This window comes from Cololabis saira, chromosome 1 (genome assembly GCF_033807715.1).
Source record: "Cololabis saira isolate AMF1-May2022 chromosome 1, fColSai1.1, whole genome shotgun sequence".
In the NCBI taxonomy this organism is placed as follows: domain Eukaryota; kingdom Metazoa; phylum Chordata; class Actinopteri; order Beloniformes; family Belonidae; genus Cololabis; species Cololabis saira.
Window position 1 is genome coordinate 42,157,032 of NC_084587.1, and position 12,985 is coordinate 42,170,016.

The 12,985-nt window shown below is 40.2% G+C and overlaps 1 non-coding gene across 1 annotated transcript; it reads left to right on the forward strand.

Moving 5' to 3' along the window:
• Positions 1–1,945: 1,945 nt before the first annotated feature.
• trnar-ucu (transfer RNA arginine (anticodon UCU)) lies at positions 1,946–2,037 on the forward strand. Its single transcript is given in 2 exon segments — positions 1,946–1,982; positions 2,002–2,037. It is a non-coding gene; the product is annotated as a tRNA-Arg (tRNA).
• The last annotated feature ends 10,948 nt before the right edge of the window (positions 2,038–12,985 follow it).

The following is a 12,985-nucleotide window of genomic DNA, read 5'->3' on the forward strand; positions in this document are numbered from 1 at the left end:
TCATAACCAAGAATAACCAAGAATAACCAAGAATAACCTAGACTTAAAGGTGGCCATAAAACAAATGGACTTCTAGATCCGTGTCCTATTAATGAGTGGTATGAATATGTTAGCAAGTGGCCATACGATTAATCGCATGTTGTCCATAGTTAACTCGCGATTAATCGCATATTAATCGCACATTTATTCACACATTTTTTGCTGTTCTAAATTACCTTAAGGTATTTTTTTTTATGTGTTTAATACTGTTAACAACATGAGAAAGGGCAAATATGCTTGCTTTATACCAATGTTTATTCAAGTCAACTTTTACTGGGGTTCGTTTTCTTCCTTACTCCTAGGAGGACATGTATCATTTATTACTAAAGTGCACTTTCCAGACTATATTTAAGAGTACTGAGAAGAACCATGTTTTTAATGGAGGACCAAAACTGACATCATTACAATTAAAACAGAAATGTATATATTTTATTTTTCCTTTTCCTTATACGTGCATTCCTTGTTTTTTACATTCGTTCGTTCACTCCTTTTAAAATATATATATTTCTGCTTTTATTTTTAATTCTGTCATCATCCCCTCCATAGTTGAGTAGGCTACGTGAGAGGAAGCATTGAAAGGATAATTCAACTAGATTTTGAGCTTATGATAATATTTTGACATGAATAAAACATAAAATCCATGTCGAATCTTGCTCTTTGGATTTTTTAAAATCTAAATAAATGTAGCAAGGTGAAGTTTAGCTTTAAATAGTACTGAATTGAACGACGTCTACATCAAATTTGTTCACTTTCTCTGTACGGCTTCCTGTGTAAGTCACAAGCTTGATTTCATAATAAGTTCCTTTTGACGTTTTAAAAACATTTAAGGTAAAAAAGCATTTGGAAGATATCATCATTTTATTTAATGAAGGTCCGATTACTGTAAAACAATATTTACGATACTCTCAAACAGCAGATATCTACGATTAGACATCTTACTATTATTTTTAAATCCTTGAGTGGTAGAAGCCCGAATTATATCAGTGATTTTTTTTCTGCAAATGAACCTGCAAGAGTTGCGGGAAAGGATTATGCCGCGTTCCATTTGTCCTCGGAAGTGGGGATTTCCTAGTTCCCAGTCAGATTTTCAACTGGAACGCCCCTCGAAGTGGGATTTCCCACTGGGAAAGTGGGAGAGTCTTCACCACCCCCGAGTTCACATTCCAAGATGGCTGCCCCGGTTGTAAACAGTAGAAGAGAGCTCTGTAAAAATTCGTAGCACTTCATTCTAGTTTTGCTCACACTAAATCAGTCATATACAAGTATTGTTCGGCATATATATGCTGCTATAGTGTCGTTTACATTTTTCACGTGGTATATACGAACTACAAATTTGCTACCTACTTTGTAACTGGAACGCTGATAACTCGGCTGTGACGTCATCCCCAGTTCCGAGTCCCGACTTCCGAGGTAAATGGAACGCAGCAGTTAGTTCAAATGAAATACACAAATCAATACTACAAATAAAGCTGCCTAATCTACAGTACCGTACTCTGTCACGTGTCCATCATCCACCGTCTCGGTTAAATCCTGCTTTTATTTTGGAGGCGCTTTAGTCAAGCAGGATGTCGGCATCTTTTAAGGCTTTTGCTTTACAAATAAACACTTCGCTAGTCGCACTTAGCCCGAATAAAAATGCAAGACAAACGTTTTGTAGATTTTCACAAAAAACCTCAAGGGTCAGAACAGCGAAAGGGTCACTGAAGAGAGCAGGTTAACAACGGTGTTTACGGCCGAAACTACAGCAAATGTAGCTGTAGCTGTTTGTAATTCCTGTAGGTTAGAATCTAGGTTTCTCTAAAAAAAACCTAGTTCAATAAAGGTTAAAATACTGCAATAATAATGTATAACATGTATCTGTATGGGTCCACATTTATAGGGGTATAGGACTCCACGTTCAACAGGTGGCTCCGTGGCGCAATGGATAGCGCATTGGACTTCTAGTCAAGCACTTGAGCAGTGATTCAAAGGTTGTGGGTTCGAGTCCCACCGGAGTCGAATTTTTTTTTTCTCCCAACCGAAGTAGTCCCACATATTACCCGTATTATAAAATATTTTCTCCAAAACTTTTAAAATAGGATAAAAAAAAAAAATTAAGATAAATCACCTACACCGTACAAAATGGCTTACACTTGTGTAGCTCTTCCCACTCCTCTTCCCACTTCCTCCTACAGGCCAAAGCGCTGCGCACATTCACACATTCACACGCCGCCAAGCAGCTGACCGGACAATAGTAAAACAATAGTATATTGATATTGATACATAGCTAATTTCTCTGTCTTTTAAAATTGATTTGAATTCACTCAAGGAAACTGGATCAACCAATTTCAAGTCCTTCTGCGCATCATCCAGGTCGGGGGCAGAAAACTTGAACGCCTTTTTACCCAGTTCAGTTCTGGCTCTCGGGACCTGCATTTGAATAAAGTTCTGTGAGCGCAGGCCGTAATGGCTGACGTTTCTACACATGTGCACGCACACATATGTAGGGAGACGTCCCAAAATGGATTTATAAATAAAAGTCAGCCAGTGGGAGAGTCTACGGACAGGTAAAGAAGGACAATTGGCAGCAGCATACAAAAAACAGTGATGTACCTGATAGCCGCAACCGGTGATAAAACGCAAAGCACAAGTATACACAATATCTAATTTCTTTAAATACTGCTCACTGCTCACGTTCATAAAAAGCAGATCGCAGCAGATCAATAGTCTGCTTGAGAGGCCTGTTGATCCCAGAGTCGCGGGTTCGATCCCACCAGTCACTATGTGCAGTACTCGAGTTGTAAAAAAAAATCAGGGGGGGTGGTGGATTTTATCATATGGGGACAGATAATTTGTGCTGATTACAAATAATATAATATATTACAAATAATAGCAGTGACCAAAACACCTGCAGAAATACTGCAGGAATGACATAGCAGCAGTTAAATGCAGCCTTCTGTAAGCTTTAAATATCCACTGGGCTTACATCAAATACATCAAAACACAACAATTAAAAACAGTTTTCTGAACTTATCAATATGACTCTGTCCTTCACAGGATAAGTAAAATGGATCACTGCAAAAACTCAAAATCTTAACAAGAATATTTGTCTTATTTCTAGTTAAAATGTCTCATTTTAGTTAAAAAATCTCATTACACTTATAGTCTAGTGACAAACTGTCAAAAAGGGCTTTAGTTTTCGAGATACCCCTACCCGGGGTAGAACAAAACCTAACAATGTTTTTCTTCATCTCTAAGGTCTCCAATATATGAAATGGATTCCTGAATCATGGAGACTCTGCAGAAGAGCCATACCATCGATGAGATGGACTCAGATGTGCTCTTTCAAGGGTACTCGCTGTCTCCAAACAAAGAGAGGTGTCCATGGAGACTGTGATGTCTCATGAACTCGCTACTGTCCCACCCTCTTTGTTTTATGATGATGGAAGCATGAGGAAGACAACAAAAGCCGGTATGGCTCTTCTGCAGAGTCTCCATGATTCAGGCTTTCAGACATTCAATGACCTGGGTGAGTGTATCTGGAATAAGATCACAATGTTAATGGGAAAGGAAGGAATCAGCTGTGTTGTTTTAGTGTTTGACAGGTATGACCATCATCACTCAAAGACCTTGAAAGGCAAAGAAGAGGCAATATCCAAACCAGCAGGCGAACACATATTATTACAGGACAAGCAAGTGTTCCAAACTACAAGAAATACCTGAGGATCAGTGGGAACAAGACTGCTCTATTTAGCTTTGTCAGCAATTACATCACTAGTACTGGGCCGCAGAGAATCTTTCCAGAGAACACAGTCATATTGGTAGGTGGCTTTGAAAATGGCGAGGAGGTCAAGAGGGTTAGCAAATCAGGTGTTGACTGCTTGACAGATCTTTACAGTGACCAGGAGGAGGCTGACACAAGACTGGTGTTACATGCAATACACCTTGCAAAGTCACAATCTCGTCTCATTGTCAAATGTGATATACAGATGTACTGGTTTTGCTTGTGTACTATTCAAGCAAAGGGATGTTTGGATCCTCAGAAATGTTCATGCACTCTGGATATGGTCTAAAGGAAAGATTTGTCCCACTTTGTTCAATCGCTCAGAGTCTTGGAGCAGCTCTTTGTGAGTTTTTACCAGCGTGCCACGCCCTCACAGGTTGTGATACCACAAGCAGCTTGTACAGAATTGGGAAGACGACTGCCTTCACAAGACTGAAGACCCATCTGACTGAATTAAAGGAAATGGCCAAGTTTGGACTGTCTGGAAGCCTAGAGGAAGCTTTGCCTGCGGCAAGAAAGTATGCCCTCCTACTGTATGGCCAAAAGAAAAAGGAGAATGGCCGTCCTTGCACCAACCTAGATGAGCTGAGGTACATAGTGGCATCTACCACAGATTCTTCAGCAGCAAATCTACCCCCAACAGAAGATGCCTTCCAGCAACATGTATTAAGAGCCTTATATCAAACAGCAGTGCGGTGTAACAGCCACCTGGCCACGCCTCTTCTCTGGAACACAGTTGGTAGAGGATGGAGGCTCAGACAAGATGGGTCCATTGAACCTGTCATGTGCCAGAATGCACCAGCACCTAAAGAGGTTCGAGACATCACCCACCTGTACTGTAAAGATGGAAACTGCAATAATACCAGCAAATGCAAGTGTCTTTCAGTGGGCTTGACTTGCACTGAGTTTTGCTCTTGCTCTTTCCAAGACTGCCCAAATATGACCCACTTTGTCACTGATGATAATGTGGATGAGTGACAGTGATGGCTACCAAAAGCAGCCCATGAAAAACACCAGCCAAAGAGCTGGGGAGTTCAGCGTGAGGAGAGGGCTCATTCCTCCTCAGAGTGTTTTGTTTGATGAACATTTGTTTAATTTGAGACAGTCATTTTATTTGTACTGTGTGAAGTTTAGTTATAGTTTTATTAAAATGATCATTAAGGCCAAACTGCAATCCTGTCACCTTGTCTCCTGTGTGTGTTATTGCTGAGTCGTAAGCCTTAGCTAGACTCATCCCCCGGTGATGTCACACAGTACAGTACAGTGTAGTACAGTACAGTACAGAATATGTTGCATTGCTATTTAATGCAACATATTCCTTTATTTGGGACAGCTTTATATTTAGTGATTGATGATTATGCATGCTATTTACATATTTGATATTGATGGATTCAGCATAACCACATATTCCAACCAGCCATCATATATGACAGTACATGTATCCATAATTAAAGTGTTATCTCAAGTATGGATAAAAGGTGTCATATGAGTGTATAATGAATTTAATGCATCATATATATCTGCAAGTTACCTGCTTAGTTTGCAGCAATATTGAATTGGTCAGCTGTGGATGCTTGATTATGTCAATCTTTCACTTTCTTTCATTTTGGACACCTCATACATTGATTGATGTACCACACTGCCTATGCATGGTATCTTAACATATTTGGTATCACTGGATTCAGCACAACCCCATCTTTACAACAAGCCATGATATGTGTTTCTATGACAATTATAACTATAATATAAATGAGAACATTCTGCATAGATATTCTTTTTTCGCATGTCCGCTTATTTTAGGCAAGTGTTAAAAGGTCTTTATATGATACATACATCAAGATATTCACATCCAGGTTTTTCTAATAGGTAAAGCAACTTCCTGACCACAATTATGTCAAGTTTCAAAGCTGTCAGAGCTTCTGTTATTAATCTACATGAGTTTATATATCTTGACTCCCATACGGCCAGGCTGTATTTTGGTTCTTTTTTAGGTTTGGGGTGCATAACAATATGTATCAATTTAACAATGTTTGCAGTAAAATATTTGAACCTAAGAATCCATTTCATATATTGGAGACCTTAGAGATGAAGAAAAACATTGTTAGGTTTTGTTCTACCCCTGGTAGGGGTATGTCACATTTTTTGGGGCATTGTCACTAGCCTATTAAAACAAGACTCATCACTAAAAAAAAAAACAACAATTTTAACCTGTTTCAAGTAGATTTTCACTTGAAATAAGTAGAAGAATCTGCCAGTGGAACAAGATTTGTTTTGCTTGTAATAAGAAGACAAATCTTGTCCCACTGGCAGATTTTCCTACTTATTTCAAGTGATTGTATTTCAAGTATTCAAGTATTTCAAATTATTTTTCTGGTGTTATTTTTCTGGTGTTGACTCTAAATGTTGAAATAGCAGTAAAACCACATTCATTGATGAAATGACATAAGGGATGGAAAGGGGGGATGTCAGTTTTACAGGGGGGGGTGATTTTGGCCGTTTTTATTTCAGGGGGGATGCCATCCCCCTCATCCCCCCTCAACTCGAGTACTGACTATGTGACGTCTTAATGAAAAAGTATTCCCATAAATACAGTTTTTCAGTGTGTTATCTTAAAAACAGCACTTTGTATTTGCTAAAAAAGCTTTCTTTTTAAAACTTTATTGATTAACAGCTTATTTAGTCAGTCGTCATCTCTCCTCGTATAGCCTTCGTCCCTCTCCATTCTCACGTTGAACGGTTCAGCCAACGTCGCACCACCGCACCTTGGAAGAGAATATGTCCCACACTTCACACCTCCAGCAGGTATTTCAAAATACAATCTGTGAAGGGAAAAACAGTTTAGTTAAACTATTGTAAGAAGTCACTAATATATAACACATGTAAAGGAGTGTTTTACTATCTGTGTGTTTGTTATTTGTGGATAGGTGATCTGCTGGGTGTTGACTACCTGCTCAGTCACGGGGAAGCCACTGCAACCCCAGCCTGACTCGGAAGAGACTGATGGCCTGCTGGAAGATGTGGATGCTGGTGAGGTGGAGGAAGATGAGGGCTTCATGGATGAGGACGGTCTGGACTTACTGGTGACAGGGCTTGAAGATGAGACCCATTTCTCTGCCCACCCAGCCTACTCCCTCCACCCATCCTGCTCCCTCAGAGGAAGAAATAAACATGCACCCCTTTATATTCCATTCCATGATAATACAGCTCTTTATTCCTATTGTGAATAAAAACAAAAACATAAAATTCAAGGATTTAAAGACATTTTTTGTTTTAAGGAAAAGAAAAGTGAGACTTCCAACTGATGCTGAAATTGTTCACAGGTTTTCTTACAATATTTTGCACTAATACTCGTCATTAAATGTTTAAATCACTGTGTTTTAATTGTTGATAAATAAATATTTGGTCTTTTACAGTGAATAATTATTTGCTGCTGCTGATTGTGAATTATTGGTAATAATGTTATGATACACTCGGAACAACTTATCACTTACTTCACCCAGAAAGTACTTTAGGAAAGATACTTTAAAAAATACTATAGTTTGAGCTGCAGTTTTGCTGTGAAAGTAAGCACTGGATATGATTAATGACATTAAAGGGGACCTATTATGAAAAACACGTTTTCTCTTGCTTTAACATATATAAAGTGGTCTCCCCTCAGCCTGCCAACTCAGAGAAGGAGGAAAGCAACCAAATTCTGCAGTGTCTGTACAGCCGCCCAGATGAGCCGTCCAGTGTCATGTGACTTCTACGAGCCTTTAAGATTCGGCCCATTTTCGTTACGTAACCAAAATGCAAACCACGCCCACAACTATAAAACCGTGTGTCCGACTATCGTAGCACTGCGTGACATCGGACGCTCTCCGTCCATCTCCCTCCAGCAGCTGCCACTTTATTGAGGTTTTTGTAGTGAAATGAGGAGGAATCATAGAGATAACTTCTCATTTCAACTAACTGGATCAGCCGTTCCCCATCCGTGACCGTTTCCTACAGCGCTTTCAACCGGCTTTCAACGCGAGCGACAGGAAGAAAATAGAAGCAGCCGGGCGTCCAACAAATGTTCAGTGGCCGCTGCGTCGCTGCGTCCACTTAGGACAGTCCAATAGAAAATAAAGCAATGGAATTGATTGGTGTAACGCGGAACCATAAATCAGCCTAAACTCCTAAGCTTTTTCATAGCGGTGTATCGCGTCATTCGCGTCATCGCGACATTCAAGGCCTGTTTAAAATAGACATTAAATGCCATAATAGGTCCCCTTTAAAATATACTGTATCAAGTATGTAGTATACAGTATAGCTTATTAAATGTATTTCAATGTATCACGAGAACAGAAAACAAAATGTAATAAGCTGTTAATCAATAAAGTTTTAAAAATAAAGCTTTTTTGGCAAATAAAAAGTGCTGTTTAATTTACAGTACTACACTATTTACACAAAAGAGCATTTAAAGGTTTTTAAGATAACACTAAAAAACTTGGGGAAACTTTTTCATTAAAACATAACGCCGACTGGTGGGATCAAAGTCACGACCCTGGGATCAGCAGCTCTCTTCCCGCTGCTTTTACCTTTCCTCAGTTTTGGTGCTTCGCTGGAAGCTGAACCAAACTGATGTGCAGCATGTCAGATGATGGTCCAGGGTGCAAGACTGAGGCCCGGGGGATTAGACGCTCATACCCCTTTTACACCAATATGGTTCCAGGGCTGGTGCTAGTGCTGGTGCTAGAGCCGGTTCGCGGTTGGTTCTAAGTAAGAACCGTTTGAGAACCGGTTGCTTTTACACAAGCTGGTGCTGGCCAGCAGCTGGCCAGAGAGCCACGTCATCACGTTACTGTATACGTCACCATTTCCCGGTACAATTAGCTTAGCTGTTAAATAAATAAAAAATAATAATATAAACCTAGTGGAATACTGTAATCCAAGTCTGAATGTGTAAATGCTCCCGGGGAGCTGCAATGCGGAAGTGGGCTGAACGCTGGAGGAACCACAGATCGAGCGGCGGGGACCCGGGCTGGGAAACTTTGTCTGCTTTATGCAGTTGTATAAATTATATTTGTGCATGTTAAATAAAAAAAAAAATATATATATAAACCTAATGGAATACTGTAATCCAAGTCTGAATGAGTAGATGCTCCCGGGGAGCTGCGAAGCGGAAGCGGGCTGAAGGCTGGAGGAACCACGGATCGAGCGGCGGGACCCCGCGGGCTGGGAACGGGCTGGGAGGCGTCCCCCGCGGGCCGGGAAACCCGCCGATGGAGCGGCAGCCTCGCGTACAAGCCCGCGGGGAAGCGTCCCAGGGCTGGAACGCTTCCCCGCGGGCTTGGACGAGGCTTCCGCTCCATCGGCGGGCACGGAGCCCGCCGACGTTACTGTTGATGGATTGTACCGTAGACCACTGCTGCTTCTGTTTTACATCCATTATTAAATAAATGGATGTAATAATAAAAGAGTCTGCTAACTTAACCGCCGTCTTCACCGCTACGTTGTTTAAAAACGGCGCGCTTCCGTGTTTATTCTGCCCCCAGCCCCCGACGTAAGCACGTAGCCCCCAACGTAACGTGGTTCTTGACCTGGCCCAGCAAAGACCTGGTACTCCTGTAGCACCAGTTTTGAGAGCCAGGAGCCGGTGCTGAGCCGGTGCTCAGGCTGTGTAAAACCAAAGAACTGGTGCTAAGTCTGGCTCTAGCCCAGAACCAGCCCTGGAACCAGCTTGGTGTAAAAGGGGCTTATGAAAAAAATTCGTATATGTTTTAAGTTTTCTAGTAATAATGTCAGATGAAGCGTTCCAAACCCAAAAGAATGAGCCCTCTAGTGTATCTCTCCTTTGCCTTGAACAGGCTGTGTGCTGCAAAATGTGCTGCAATTCGGTCCCGAATTTCCCGCGCTGGGCTGCGGATGGGACGTCACATGACGCTGCATGTGCGTTCTCCCCGTTCTCCCGTGCCGGCTTCACTGTTGGCTGCAGTACCCCCGACGGCCGTCGTGGTGAAGGGGGGCGCTAGAGAGTCTCATTTCTTAAAAGGAGCCTCAATAGTGGGGTGGTTTAGCTCAAAATTTCAAAAGGATTGTGCATTTTTTGATACAAGCATAAAATTTGGCACAAATGTACATTGATATATGGCAAACATTTTCAGATATTGAGCCACTCGGAATTCTCCCTTCATGTCCGCCATATTGTAATTCAAAATGGCCGCCATCTGAAATCTATATTTTCAATTATCTCTAATGGTAATAGGGTCTAATGCTGCTATTGACTCGATTCTTGTGTCTAAATGTATGTTTTTGGGGGCAAGAAATCTAATGGAAACAATCTGCATCGCATATTTTGTACCAATGAGCCGCCATATTGGATTTCAAAATGGCCGTTTTTTTAAATCTACATTTTCGATTATCTTTAGGTCTAATGCTGGTTTTGACTCGATTCTGGTGTCCAAATGTATGTTTTGGGAGGAAAGGAATCCGATGGTTACAATCTGCATTGTGTATCTTTATAAATCAGCCAACATATTGAATTTCAAAACGGCTGACACCTGAGTTATATATGTGTGATTACCTCTGGGCATTGGCGGATCCAGGGGGGGGGGGGCAACGGGGCCATAGCCCCCCCCAAAAACCCAAATAGTATCTTTTGGCCCCCCCCAAAACGACCGACTTTTGGCCGTTTTTTCTTAAAATCCTATGCTTTTTGCGATTTTTTTTCTCGATTTGGCCCCCCCCAAAACTTTCGTCTGGATCCGCTAGTGCCTCTGGGTCAAATATTTCTATAGTACATGACAATATCCATTTTCAAAATGACATCTTTATTACAGTACTTCACTTAATTCATGAGAGATGAACATTCATCATCATGTATTTTTGACAAGACAACATTTTACTCAAAGTCTGTGAAGTGAAAATTGTTTTGACAAGTTTGAGTTATTGATTAGAGTATGTGTTGTTCTAGGTTTGATGTGGCACCTTTCATAAGAGATTTGGTTGATTAGTTTTCTCCATTCCTTCAATCAATTTCACAAAATGATCAATTCGGGGTTAAATCTGAATATCCACAAAAATAGTGTGAACATTAACACAAAACAATGTAAACTTCTCAAAACTAGCTTTCCCTGTATAACTCTAAATAAAAACATCAACTTACTTCAACTACTATTTTTGAGTTTTATACTTTTGATACATGTCTTAGGTTTTAAATATCTTAGTTCAAATTCTTACATGCCATGGCGTAATATATAAGGTTTTGTATAAACTGATTCTACAATGGTCTGGTATTTGAGGGTAGGTAGGTATACATCGGTACTGAAGATATGTGTACATAAACAGTGTCATGTTAACCAGTTCAGCACTGCCACAAGTAAATGAATGTTGTGGACTCATCTTCATGTGCAGTCCCCTTCACACACACAGAGGGCTGTGCACTTAAGGGCAGCCTTCTTCAACAGCCTTCTTCATCAGCCTTCTACAAGCTCCTTTAAGCCCCCCTAAATAATTTGGTGTTTTTTTTTGTTTTTTTTTTATTCTATTTTTTTTTTTTTACAAAAAATGCAGACCAATTCAATATAAATACGCATGAATATTATTTTAAATAAATAATTATATAAACCTGTCACTATTCACTTAAATATGATCATAAATCTGTTGGTCCCATTCACTTTACAGTGTTAAGGTAGCGTCAGTGCTTCGTTACCCAATCCGTTCCAGTTTTTTATAGAAAACGCCCATATTACTGAAAATCCAGTCCACGTTTTCAATGCCACTTTACACTCCGCTGCATCTACACATACGGACACACTAGCTACTGCTGCACACACACAGACAACTGGATATACGCAGGTTTGTCAAGAAAGTAAGTCTTCATCACTGCTGGTAGTAACAATTAGTTAGCTCCAGCTAACAGCAGAGTCCCATGTAATTAATGAACCAGGTGCTCCCCATTTTGATAAATAAAAACCTGGCTAGCACACTAAGTTAAACTGTTAGCATAATGTTGATTTCTGTCAAGTTTCAGCTCTGAAAAATCGAACTGATGTCATTCAAGGTGTGTTTATCATCAGTGGAAATAATAATAATACACTAATAATAATCACTCCTCTATCCCTATGAACAGTACTCGAGTTGAGGGGGGATAAGGGGGGATGGCATCCCCCCTGAAATAAAAACGGTCAAAATCATCCCCCCTGTAAAACTGCCATCCCCCCTTTCCATCCCTTATGTCATTTCATCAATGAATGTGGTTTTACTGCTATTTCAACATTTACAGTCATCACCAGAAAAATAACTTATTTGACAATTTTCACCTGTTTCAAGTAAATTTTCACTTGAAATAAGTAGGAAAATCTGCCAGTGGGACAAGATTTATCTTCTTATTACAAGCAAAAAAATCTTGTTCCACTGGCAGATTTTTCTACTTATTTTAAGTGGAAATCTACTTGAAACAGGTGAAAATTGTTGTTTTTCCCAGTGATGAGTCTTGTTTTAAGTCTACGGTAATGAGATTTCTTTTACTAAAATGAGACATTTTACTAGAAATAAGACAAATATTCTTGTTAAGATTTTGAGTTTTTGCAGTGATCCATGTTACTTATCCTGTGAAGGACAGAGTCATATTGATAAGTTCAGAAAACTGTTTTTTATTGTAGTGTTTTGATGTATTTGATGTAAGCCCAGTGGATATTTAAAGCTTACAGAAGGCTGCATTTAACTGCTGCTATGTCATTCCTGCAGTATTTCTGCAGGTGTTTTGGTCAGTGCTATTATTTGTAATATATTATATTATTTGTAATCAGCACAAATTATCTGTCCCCATATGATAAAATCCACCATCCCCCCTGATTCTTTTTTACAACTCGAGTACTGAATATGGACCTGTAACACAACTGGTTAGAATATTCTGCCAACCATGTAGAGTGTTTGGCAAAAACATCAAACATTATAGTTTGGTAAGTAGTGGTTGCAAGAACTGGAAGAAAGCTTTAGTCATCTTTGGCATGCATGAGATGGCACAAACACATAAGGACAGTGTTGTTGCATGGAAAAGCTTGTGCTCGTGTGCTACGTTCGCTCATAACCTGTGCATCTCTCGGGGGCTAAGCCCCCCCTGTCCTTAAAACCTAGTGACGCCCCTGGATGTTGCTACTGAAACATCTGAAACGTGGCCCAGATCCGGACTCTAGTGGTCAGTAGAGGAACAGAAGG